The sequence below is a fragment of the Hordeum vulgare genome, chromosome 3H (assembly GCF_904849725.1).
Source record: "Hordeum vulgare subsp. vulgare chromosome 3H, MorexV3_pseudomolecules_assembly, whole genome shotgun sequence".
Lineage (NCBI taxonomy): Eukaryota > Viridiplantae > Streptophyta > Magnoliopsida > Poales > Poaceae > Hordeum > Hordeum vulgare.
Genome location: NC_058520.1, coordinates 280,363,594 through 280,376,837, shown reverse-complemented (window position 1 = coordinate 280,376,837; position 13,244 = coordinate 280,363,594).

Here is a 13,244-nt window from a genome sequence, read left to right as displayed (position 1 = left end):
CATTCCTGCCGTTCGTCTACATCTGCTAGCACCGCCTGTCCAGAGTCGCCGCGTTGTCCAACCAAGCCAGAGCCCATAATGACTTGTGGCTGTGCAGGTAAGCCTTGGGTCTTGAAGTCTCCGTCTGTCCCTTTGAGCCTGGGTGAAGCTTTCCGCAGGATGACATGGCCTCTCCAGCATCCCGGGCATCCACTGGGTTTTCCAGGGAGCCGATCAACCGTCCTTCACCCAGTGTTGCATTGCGTCCGAGGTCTTGAAAATCTTGTCTTAGTCCGGTCTTGGTTATTATATCAACCTCGCATCACTCGTGGAATACACTCAACCGATAACCCGTCTACTTAAGCATAGCAAATATAACATTGTCGTCCCGGGGCCAAGTATCGGGGTGTTGGTGTTCCTACCACATGATACTACACCTATGACTAAAGTTTCCAAGTACCTAGGCAGCATGCAAATAGGGCAAAGAAGGTGATCTACTATGCATTGGAAACATAGGTAAAATAACATGATCAAAGATGACTTCCCTTGATGATAGTTGTCCTGCTCGAGCGTCTCTACGTAACACGCTTCGCACTCCGGATGATCTACCGATACAAACACAAAGCACACCATAAGCAATTCAATCATGCCAGGAGTAAAAATAACATCACATGCAATGATTTGCCAAAGACTACGCAAAAGCATTTATCGCGCGCCGGTAGGCAGAAACTTGTTTCTGTTAAAAACACTAGTAAAAATACTTGGAAAATTCTGAACATTCTACCACAGTAAGGTTTTATCACTAGAAAACAGTAGCAAAAAGAATCAACTCAATATCATTTTTCAAACTCCTGGAATAGGCGAAACAGTGTTTAAACTAAATCTGCTCTAACTTATATTTACAAATTCCAAACACAGAAACATTATATATTTTTAAAAACTACAGGAAATTTGTGAGCTACTGGAAAAATAATCAATGTCATTGGACGTAGGGATAAAAAGTTGTGATCAAAACAAGATTGAAAGTTTCTGTTTTCGAAATCTGGACAGAAATTACGAAACTGCTAGTGCTAATGAGAGGCACACGTGGCAAGCTTCTAATGGCTGAGATGGAGTGCATGAAATAGAGAGAGAGAGGTTGCTACCTGCTGCTGGAGGTGTTGCACCGGCAAGAAAGGAGATGGCCGGCGAGTAAGGAGGGAGTAGCTCCGGGCGGTGGGGCGTCGGGCGGCGGCGGTGAGGTTCCTCTTCCGCGGGGAAGAGGCGGCGGTGGAGAGAGAGTTCGGGGACGGCTCCTCCTCCGCGGCGAGGCCGAGGTGCAGCAGCTTTCGGGCTGCTGCCGCTGCTCGCGGCGGCGGCTAGGGCGGCGGTGAGGTGAGGCGCCGCCGGCGGCTTGTGGAGGCGGCGGTGGATGAGACGGCGGCTAGGGTTGGGGAGAGGTGACGGTGGGGGGGTTTATATAGGCTTAGGGGAGGAGAGTAGAAGGAAGGAGAGGGAGAACTTTCGGAAGGAGATCATGGGAGAGAAAATAGGAAAGAGAGGGAGAGGTGAACGTGGGGACTAAAAGGAAAAGGAGGGAGAGAAAGAAGGAAGGAGAGAAATAAGGAAAGGGAGGGAGTACTCACGTGGGGAGGGAGTGCATGCATGGGGGCTGGGCTGAGCCCTTGTGGCTCGGCCTGGCAGTTCTATATTTTTTTATTAAACAAACTAACAGCAGCAAAAAAAAGAAAAGAAAGAAAACCAAAACAGTAAAAAAAAAAAATATTCCTAGCTAACAAAAAGTAGGAACTAATATACATATATGCACTAGAACTTAGGAGAAAACAAAATAACATATACAACTAATATATATATAATATATATATAGGAATCCTAGTTCCACCTAATGCAACTTTTAAAAAAAAAAGTTTTATGCAATAGGTCACACAACTCAATCGAAAAACTCAACAAAAAAATACTTCGGAGTTTAGAAAATTTGCAAAACCAAAATGGTGACTTTAACTCGCAGGGGAGAAGTCATATTATCTCCACTCCGATAAATTGCCCGCAGTCACATAACGATTAAATTTTTCAGAGGAACGCAATGATGCATAAAATGTGGGATGCAAATGAATGATCTATTAACATCCGAATTTACGAAAATTGGGATGTTACATAGGATGGTAGAACTACGATGCATAAAACATAGGTGATAGTATGATCAAAGTGACTTGCCTGGTGATGTTGACGAAGAAGAATTTCTCGAGGAATAACTTGATAGACTACTCGTCACTCTCCGATGAAATCTATATAACAAACATATCATTCACATAAGCACTCATACTAGCAATCATTCTAGCAATCAAAACAAAAGAGAGAGCGAATAGGAATCCGAAGGAAACTTCAAATAAGCCTAGGGAGTCTTCTACTACGTCAAACACTAAATAGTTTTTGTCCAATAGAAAATAATAACAAGGAACTAAGATATAAATTTAACTAAGATTAAATAAAGTATTTTTCACAAAACTATTTGAAAGTATTTCCAAACGGGATTTGAAATAGTGAAGAAATCAATTGCAAGTTACAAAGGAACTAGAATTGATTTCATGATAACAATTAAAAATAAAATCAAAACTTGTTGCAAACCTACTGTTTAACTAACTGAAACAAAACATAATATTTCTGTAATATAAAAGAAAATATTTTAAAAGCAATTATAGAAAAGGAATTAGTCATAATCCTAAAAGAGGTGAAACAGAAATTGTTTCCCAAGAAACACTGAGCTAAAATACTCAACCAAATCTGAAATTTGTACCACTGATAAATAAGATCACTAGTGATCAGTAGCAAAAAGAATCAAATTAAAAGATATTTTTAAACTCCTGGAATAGGCAAAACAAGGTTTAAACTATATCTGATCTAATTCAAATTTGAAAATTTCAAACATAGACAAATTATATGTTTTTAAAAACTACAGAAAAATTGGGATCTACTGGAAAAAGAATCAACTCCATTTGGACTTATGGATCAAAAGTTATGGGCTAAACAAGATTGGAACTTTTCTGTTTTTGGAACTAAATAGAAAAAAGAAAAATCCAACTAACGGACAGGGGTACACGTGGTGCTCTCTGATTGGCTAAGGGGTGTTTGCTGCGAGACATATAAGCAAACGGTCGAAATCTAACTAAGAGCTCCGGCTATAGTTAAGTAATAAAAAAATCAGCGCGGTTTTTTGTTTAAAAACCGAAAGGTTATCCTACTCTAATCTACACCGTTGACTAAGATCTAACGGATAAAAATTGGGGGGGGAGCTTACAGGGGTGGTGGTGCTCCGGGTGGTTGCCGGCGAGGCTGAAGCAGAGCCGGCGATGGGGAGGGGCTCCGGGGGTCCTTCGGCGGTGGCGACGGGTCGGGGAGGCGGCGGCGAGTCCCTTCCGGCAAGTGGTGGCGACGGCGAGGCCAGGAAGGCGCCGGGGTGAGCTGCGGGGCTCGGGGAAGTCTTGGGTGGAGCTCGGCTCCGGTGAGGGTGACGGGGCGGCGCTGGGGTGGCGGGGAGCTCGGGCTAGTCAGGGGCACGGGGTGCGGCGGCGGCGGCGGAGCCTCTGGTGGTGTCGGGGGGGGGGGGGGGGTTGGGGCGGCTAGGGGAGGCAGAGCAAGGTGCCGGGGTGAGCTGCGGTCGGCTCCGGCGAGGTGGTGCGGGCGGGGCGGCGGTGAGGGGTAGAGCAGGGCGGCGGCGAGGAGGGGGTGCTCGGGGGCGGTGCTTTATAGGGGAGAGGAGGGGCGCCGAGGGGAAGGGGAGGGAGATCCGGCGGGGATCGCGGCGTACCGGGGGGGCTCGGGCTCGGGCTCGTTCTTACGAAAGGGGAGAGGCGACGGGAGGAAGGAGGAGACCGAGGGGAGGGGAGGTCGGGCGGTGGGGCCCAGGCGTCGGTGAGGGAGAGATGAAGGGAAGGGGATCGGCCACCCGATCTGGAGGGATTTCGGTCCCGGGCCTTAAGGGATTCGGCCCAGTCCCTTAAATGCCGCCCGCGGCGGTTTCCTTTTTAAAAAAAAAGTTTCCTATTTTAATATTTTTCCGAAACAGAAACTAAAATAAATAAAAAGGCAACGAACAAAATTAATTAATATAGGGTATTATATACCAAAATTTTAAGAAAAAAATCCTCTACTCGATTAACATTTTTCCAAGGCAAAAATAAATACTTCAGAAAAAATTATTTTCACAAAATTGCCTAAAAGATTTATTTTCTTATGCAAATAATTTTCAAATGACCCTCTAAGTTTTAGGGTTCAAATAACTTTCAAAATGCCCGTGTGTTTGAGGGTCATGTTCCTCCTCTCTTTTCTGTTTGACAGAATGTATTTCCCGGCATTTCTTGCACGAAGAAAACAAATAGAAATGCTAAAGAATTCAATGCAAATATCTCCGTTCAAATTCTTTTTAGTTGAAGAAGTCATGTCATCTTCTCTCTTTGCTTTTAAAAGATTCAATCATTTAAAAGCAAAGAGAGAAGATGACATGACTTCTTCAACTATAAAGAATTTGAAGGGAGATATTTGCATTTGAATTCTTTTGCATTTCTATCTGTTTTCTTCGTGCAAGAAATGCCGGGAAATACATTCTGTCAAACAGAAAAGAGAGGAGGAACATGACCCTCAAACACACTGGCATTTTGAAAGTTATTTGAACCCTAAAACATAGAGGGTCATTTGAAAATTATTCGCAAAAGAAAATAAATCTCTTAGGCAATTTTGTGAAAATAATTTTTTCTGAAGTTTTTATTTTTGCCGTGTCAAAATGCCCATCTTTTAGATTTTATTTTTGTGATAATTTTACTATATAGAAACTCTATTTTCGGAATTGATTTGATTTCCTAAATTTTCCTTTTACCTTCCTGTTTTATTTAAAAGGAAAATTTTCCTATATTAGGAAAATCGCCAGAGGCCCAATAGGCAGGTTTGGGCCCGATCCCCTTTCTTCCTCCCCTGATCGTCTACTTCCTTCTGTCCAGGAACCTTCCATCAATGGAGGAAGGAATCCTCTCCTTCCCGATCTCCCTCTTCTTTCCTTCCGGACGCCATCCGAGGCCGCCTATAAATCCCCACCGTCCTCCTCTCTCCATTTTCCTCGCCATCACTACCGCCCCCTGCCCCACGTCGCCGCGCCACCCGCCTTAAACTCGCCGGAGCCGAAGCTCCGGGAGCCCTCTGGACTCCCCCTCCCGCCGCACCCCCTCCTGCCGCACCCCCCTGCAGCCCTCCCCTACCTCGCTGCACCCCACTCCACCCTTGCCGCGCCTCCCCACCTCGCCCCCTTCCACCTCGTCGCCCTACAGAGCCCATGCCACCACCTCGATGTTCCTGTCTGCAGGAAACTGACGAAGCACCCCAGGGACTCCCCAAGCGCCCCCCCTTCCCCAAGCGCCCCCCTCCTCCACCGGCCCCTTCCCCACCCTCGCCGGCGACCCCCCTCGTCGAAGTGCCCACCTCGCTGCCCCATCCTCCCGCCGTCGCTGGAAGCTCCTGTAGCGCAGGTAAGCTTTCCTTCTTTCTTTTTGTTTTTTTATCTCTTTCCACCAGTAGATCTATTTTCAACGGTGTAGATTAGAGTAACTTACCCCTTCGTTTTTAGTGATAAAACCATACGGGTTCCATGTTAGTAATTTTAAACCGAAAGGGTTTTTCTTATTTAGCGGCCATCCAGTGTTTAGCCTATGCAACGCACACCCATCAGCCAATCAGAAGCCGCCACATGGATTCCCTGTTCGTTTTATTTTTCAGATTTAGTTCAAAAACAGAGGCAGTTTCAGTTTGTTTTGCTCATAACTTTTGATCCATAAGTCCAATGGAGTTGATTCTTTTTCCAGTAGATCACAATTTTTCTGTTGTTTTTAAAAACATATAATTTATCTATGTTTGATATTTTCAAATTTGAATTAGATCAGATTTAGTTTAAACCTCGTTTTGCTTATTCCAGGAGTTTAAAAATATATTTTAATTTCATTCCTTTTGCTACTGATAACTAGTGATCTTATGTATCAGTGGTAAAAATTTCAGATTTATTAGAGTATTTTAGCTCATGGTTTCTTGTGAAACAATTTCTGTTTCACCTCTTTTAGGACTATGGCTATTTCTTTTTCTGTAAATTTTTTTAAATAATTTTCTTTTATATTTCAGAAAGATTATGTTTTGTTTCTGTTAGTTAACAGTAGGTTTGCAACAAGTTTTGATTTTTATTTTTATTTGTTATCCTTAAATCAATTCTAGTTCCTTAGTAACTTGCAATTGGTTTCTCCACTGTTTCAAATCCCGTTTGGAAATACTTTCAAATAGTTTTGTGAAAAAATACTTCATTTTATCTTAGTTAAATTTATATCTTAGTTCCTTGTTATTATTTTCCGTTGGACAAAAAAAACTATTTAGTGTTTGATGTAGTAGAAGACTCCTAGCTTTAGTGAAGTTTCTTTCGGATTTCCTATTCGCTCTCTCTTTTGTTTTGATTGCTAGAATGATTGCTAGTATGAGTGCTTATGTGAATGATATGTTTGTTATATAGATTTCATCGGTGAGTGACGAGTAGTCTATCAAGTTATTTCTCGAGAAATTCTTCTTCGTCAACATCACCAGGCAAGTCACTTTGATCATACTATCACCTATGTTTTATGCATCGTTGTTCTACCATACTATGCCCAATTGCATGCCGAGTAGGTACCTGGAAATTATAGTATAGATTGTAGTATCATGTGGTAGGCACACAACAACCCCGATACTTGACCACGGTTTTCATATTGCTATGCTTGAGTAGACGGGATTTCGGTTGAGTGCATAACACGAGTGATGCGAGGTTGATTAAATAATCAAGACCGGTTAAGACAAGATTTTCAAGACCTCGGAGCAATGCAACTCTGGGTGAAGGACGGTTGATCGGCTCCCTGGAAAACTTAGTGGATGACCCGGGATGCTGGAGAGGCCAAGACATCCTGCGGAAAGCTTCACCTAGGCTCAAAGAGACGGACGGATATTTTCAAGACCCAAGGCTTACCTACACAGCCACAAGTCATTATGGGCTCTGGCTTGGTTGGACAACGCGGCGACTCTGGACAGGCGGTGCTAGCAGATGTACAAGAACGGTAGGATTGGATGGGCACCGACAGGGATTCAGAGGGACCCGTTGAAAGACCATGTTTTGATCATCCGGTCTTCAAACACCCTGAAGTGCAAAGACATACACGGAGGCGATCAAATCTTGTGGGGAATGTGTGCAAAACTCTGCAGAGTACTCAAACCTAATCGATTAGCCGTGTCCACGGTCATCAACAACTTGAGCCAAAGGAACTGAAGTTATCTGGATTTCTCAACACCATTATATATATTTGATGAAGGTAATAATGATAACTCGGGTATGAGAACTGGTTGGCGGAACCATCTCATTAACAACCTACTACGTAGTAATATTTTGCTTTTAGCCCCTCTCTTGTTGTAGGAGAAAATTAGCTTTACGCTAAAACTTACAACACCACCTGCCATATATGCATATAGTATAGATGATATTTTACCCCCTCTCATATGTGACTTGCCGGCATATTCAATATGCTGACCTACACGGCTGCAACGTCTTATGTTGCAGATATTTTCATCGACGAGTAAGAGTACGATTCAGGATTACGGTCCGCACTCAACTTGCCATTGGTATTTATTGGGACTCCACTCCCTTGACTGCTTCCGCTGAAATATTTAAGGTATATATCAGTTTTACGCTATTTACATGTGATTGCACTTTGCTATATACATTGATGTACTGTGTGTGCCAGCATACTGATCCAGGGAGGGCACAGAAACACAGAGGCTTGACTCGTTTTGAGTCTGGTCGCTACAGAAATGGTATCAGAGCACATGTTGATTGTAGGACGTGACCCTAGAAACTAGAAATTTCTTTGGAAAGGATCTCTCAATTTTTTTTCCCAACAACACCTTTTACTTCTCATCTCTTCTGATTTCATCGAATGTTCCCTCTCACCTCAAATAGTTAGACAATCCCCTTACCCCTTTGACCACATGATGGATCAACTGAGTCCCACTTCAAAGTAAAGAGTATTTCATCATGCATTGAAGAATTAAAGTTGCACCAATTGAAGACTCTCAAGACCCGAAGAATTCGAAGACCCTGAAGCGTTCGAATATTTATATGACCATTAGAAGTCCAAACCCCTGTTATATAACCACGTTAGATACGATGATTTGTGAGCCGTCATTGGTGTGTATTTTTGACAGCCACAAATAAAACCTATTCTGAAAAATATTGTTTGTATTGTGTGTATCTCCCTCCCTTTCTTACCCGTCTCATCCCCAAAACCTCAACCCTACCAGATGGAGTATGAAGCTGGACTTGTAGTCTTTGGACCAATGACCCAGCTGGAGGCTGAAATATGGATTCAGAACCTGGAGAACCACTTCAGGAGCCATTTAATCTCAAGGAAGTATGAAGTGGCACACGCTCTCCAGTACTTTACCCGAAGTGCTGCTATCTGGTGGAAAATGCACCATGCCATAGAAGGTTTAGTGGAGAAGAAACTTGGGACGAATTCAAGAAGACTTTGTTAAGATCTCTTCTTATTCAGAAGTGCTATGATAATCCGAAGGAGAAGACTTGTGCATGCAAGATCTATGGAGAAATAGGACACACCCCGGAAGAACACAAGGATGGATGCACTCATTGTGAAGAAAATCACCCAGCTGAGTGCCCAAGTAGTCAGATGACTTGTTTCCTGTGTTAAGGAACCACCCACTACCCAGCTCAATGTCACATTTACCACAAGGTGCAACAAGTTGTCAAGCAGCAGAAAGATGCAGTGAAGGAAACCCTTAAGAAGAAGATTCTAGAAGAACCGGTGATGAACGAAAATATTGAAGACCCTGATGGACAAGGTCTGACCAGATTTTTCTCCAATGCATGCTACTCATGTGGGGAAGAAGGATATTATTCACAGGATTGCACGAAGAGAAGCCTAGAGTATCTGGGAAACTTCCCGACGGAAGAAGTGGAGTTTGATCCACTTGAAATAGAAGAACTGGCCAAAATGAAGGAGTCCAGAAAGAAGAAAAAGTACCCTTGGAAGAGCCAAATCTCTGCAGATATAGACCTGAGTCATGTCAGATGTTACAAGTGTATGGAATATGGCCACCACAAATACATGTGCTCAGGAAGGAAGCCGGAAATCCAAGGAGCAAAAGCAAAAGCTAAGAAGCCTCGAGACTTGTCAGAACTCATTTGCTTTCGTTGCAAGGAAGCAGGACATTTTGCTAGCGATTGTCCGCAAAGGAAGAAAGCTAGAATGGAGTAGTTAAGTTTTGACCAGGGCAATAAGTGTGATCCGAAGCACTCTTGTTTTTCATTGAGATCATGGAGTGAAATTTTTGTAACAGAAGTCCCTGAGATTGTAATAACATCATGGAATTTATTGTCTCATGATTGCCTATGTTGAAAATGTATGCGTTGTTTCTCTATGAGCAAAGATCTCTGAACATTATGAGGATATGAGAAAATATGGTCTATGCAGGCATGAGTATAATTCATTTAAGTGTGGTAGTAATCGGTAAACCCACAGGATCCACTGAGTAGGAATGTACCATGATTACCAAGGAGACACATACATTCCTCTGAGTACCTATTTACTGACACCTGCAGATGGCAACTCTCTACGAGACATTCCTCAAGGGCCCAGAAACGATCATGACCCTGACCAGTGAGCATGATTACCCGAAAATCCTGAAGGACATGATGAAGCACATTCATCTTGAAGGAGATGCAGTCTACAAAGGCTACCCATTCATGGAGAATGGAGTGGAACTTTGGTACGTGGAAGTACACCTCCACCATGTGAAAGGAGTTTGTCAAAAGACTATGGGGCAATACTTTTTCATTTCACGTGTACCACGAGCAACTTCTTTGATGTTGTTCGTGAAGCTGCCATGGAAGCCATACGTCAGATTGGAGAAATACTTGAAGCAAGACTCCGTCACACCCAGGAATACCTGTGTGAAGTGCATGCGAAGATGATGGAGATGAAGATCAAGGCCACCATGATGAAGCAAAAGATGGATGATTTCAAGGAGCACCTTGAAAAGTTTGAGTGGAACTAAAGTACCCCAAGAGAGGAAGATGAATAAAGTTGGCAGAAATGCTTGACCATACCGAACAATGTGGATGGCAGCATTTGTAATAGAGTACTTTTGAATTGGAGTTTTTAAGGATGTAATAAAGGATTGATTATGAAATGAATATGATTTATGGAAGAAGCTATGATGGATCATCAAACATTTTCTTAGGAGCATATGAAAACCCGAGAGTTGTGAAGATACGATGGATGTTTTGTTGAGCTTGCAGAACCAATGGATTATCGGAACTTCGTTCTTGGACAAGAGAAATTCTGCAACGCTTGTGAGGATGCCCAAGTGTTAGAATGCGAGATTCGCTAAACCTTATACAGAGAAAATATTTGGGTGCGGAATGGATTGATCACCATGACGACTTACTCTTATCATTGATCTTGCTATTCGGAATGGTAAATCTGAGAGACTTACCCATATAGAGAGACGACGTTCTTTGAAGCTTTTGTTTAATCCTTAGAATGGTATGATGAACGCCCCATGTACATGGCATCTGTTGTCACGCGTAGGAAATTTTACGGTAAGAATGAAACCAAGACCCTTCTCTCTGCAGGATAACCACAAATGGTAGACCACCTTGAGAATCATCGATAGGTTAATTAGAGTTGATCACGAGACTGTCAGTTAAAGAAGACCCAGTAACGGAGGAAGCTTATATCAATGGAAGAGCCCTCGTTTTTGATGGAGACGTTATGAATATAACGGAATATATGAAGACTCTGACGAGTCAGATGCCAAAACCCCACAGGATTGTTAAAATCTTAAGGGACCAGTATCTCTCATTTTAAGTGTGGTAGCATCACTACTGAAATCCAGAAATTTGCCGTCTGCCCCCTCATGGCAAAGTAGACGGTAAAAAAAAATCTGGTGAAGAGGCTCTTTGCCGTCTGCCTTCACAAAGCGGACGGCAAAGAATATTTGCCATGAGGGGGCAGACGGCAAAATAAATGGGACGACATATATTGCAACGTCCCCGTTAAGTGTTAACGGCAGGCCTCCTCTCTTTGCCGTCTGCCATACCTTCTTTGCCATGAGGGGGCTGACGGCAAAGAGGGGAGAGAGAGACGGGCAGATTCCCCCTTTGCCGTCTGCCTTCCCCCCATTGCCATGAGGGGGCAGACGACAAAGAGGGGAGAGAGAGGGCGCAGATTCCCCCTTTGCCGTGTGCCTTCCCACCTTTGCCATGAGGGGGCAGACGGCAAAGAGGGGAGACAGAGGGGGCAGAATCCCCCTTTGCCATGTGCCTCCCCCCCTTTGCCATATGGGGGCAGACGGCAAAGAGGGGAGAGAGAGGGGGTAGATTCCCCCTTTGCCATGTGGGGGCAGACGGCAAAGAGGGGAGAGAGAGGGGGTAGATTCCCCCTTTGCCATGTGCCTTCCCCCCTTTGCCATGTGGGGGCTGACGGCAAAGGGGGGAGAGAGAGGGGGTAGATTCCCCCTTTTCCATGTGCCTTCCCCCCTTTGCCATGTGGGGGCTGACGGCAAAGGGGGAGAGAGAGGGGGCAGATTCCCCCTTTTCCATGTGCCTTTCCCCCTTTGCCATGTGTTGGCAGACGGCAAAGAGGGGAACCAGCCCCTTTTTTATTTATTTTTTGTTATATCCAGCATTTTTAACAATAATCAGAATATATATATATATTTGACATAAATAAATTTCTTTCCGTACTCATAACCATATTAAAATGACTCTCATCCATAGTGCATACATATTATGCAAGTTACATCCGTACCAAACCATATATTACACCAGTTTCATCCACGTGCATACAAAGTTTCATATATTCATATACTACAATAGTTTCAATACAACCCATGGTACAAGAAATCAGCTTCAAGCATTCCATCAACCAAGCTTCCCGTGAAGTGAAGGTAATCTGCAAAATAACAAATAAGAAAGTTAGAAAAATAATACTAGATGAAGTAGTGTATATATAGGTTATTTCGGATAGAAATTAGCTAAGTATAGACCATTTAGGAGCTAACTAAGCTAATTATGTCATTTAGGTGGAACCCTAGCTAACTATAGGAGAAGAGAAAGAGAAGAAGAAGTAAAAGAAGGAGGAGGAGGAGGAGAAGGAGAAGAAGAAGAAGGAGAAGAACGAGAAGAAGAAGGAGAAGAAGAAGGAGAAGGAGCGGGAGCTCCTTCTCCTTCTCCTCCTCCTTCTTCTCCTTCTTCTTCTCCTCCTCCCTCTCCTCCTTCTTATCCCTTTTTCCTCTTCCTTCCTTTCATTTTCCTCTTTTTCTCTTCTTGTCCCCTTCTTCGGGCTAAATTGGCTAAGAATGCCTTTTTGGAGCTAATTATGTCATTTCGAGGATAATTAGCTAAGTACAGGTCATTTCTTCCTTAAATAGGCCATTTTGGAGCTAACTAAGCTAATTATGTCATTTCGTAGGATAATTAGCCAATTTAGCCTTTCTTGGAGGAGTGTAAGCTACGTACAAGAAGAGATAGAGAAGAAGAAGTAAAATAAGGAGGAGGAGGAGGTGGAGGAGAAGAAGAAGGAAGAGGAGAAGAAGAAGAAAACAAGAAGGAGAAGGAGAAGAAGAAGGAGAAGGAGAAGGAGGAAGAAGGAGGAAGAAGAAGGAGAAGGAGGAGCTCCTTCTCCTTCTCCTTCTTCTTCTCCTTCTTCTCCTTCTTCTTCTCCTCCTCCCTCTCCTCCTTCTTCTTCTCCTCATTTTTTCCTCTTCCTTCCTTTCATTTTTCCTCTTTTTCTCTTCTTGTCCCCTTCTTCGGGCTAAATTGGCTAAGAATGCCTTTTTGGAGCTAATTATGTCATTTCGAGGATAATTAGCTAAGTATAGGTCATTTCTTATTAAATAGGCCATTTTGGAGCTAACTACGCTAATTATGTCATTTCGTAGGATAATTAGCCAATTTAGCCTTTCTTGGATGAGTCTAAGCTACGTAGAAGAAGAGATAGAGAAGAAGAAGTAAAATAAGGAGGAGGAGGAGGAGGAGGATAAGAAGAAGGAAGAGGAGAAGAAGAAGAAAAGAAGAAGAAGGAGAAGAAGAAGGAGAAGGGGAAGGAGGAAGAAGGAGGAAGAAGAAGGAGAAGGAGGAGCTCCTTCTCCTTCTCCTTCTTCTTCTCCTTCTTCTCCTTCTTCTTCTCCTCCTCCCT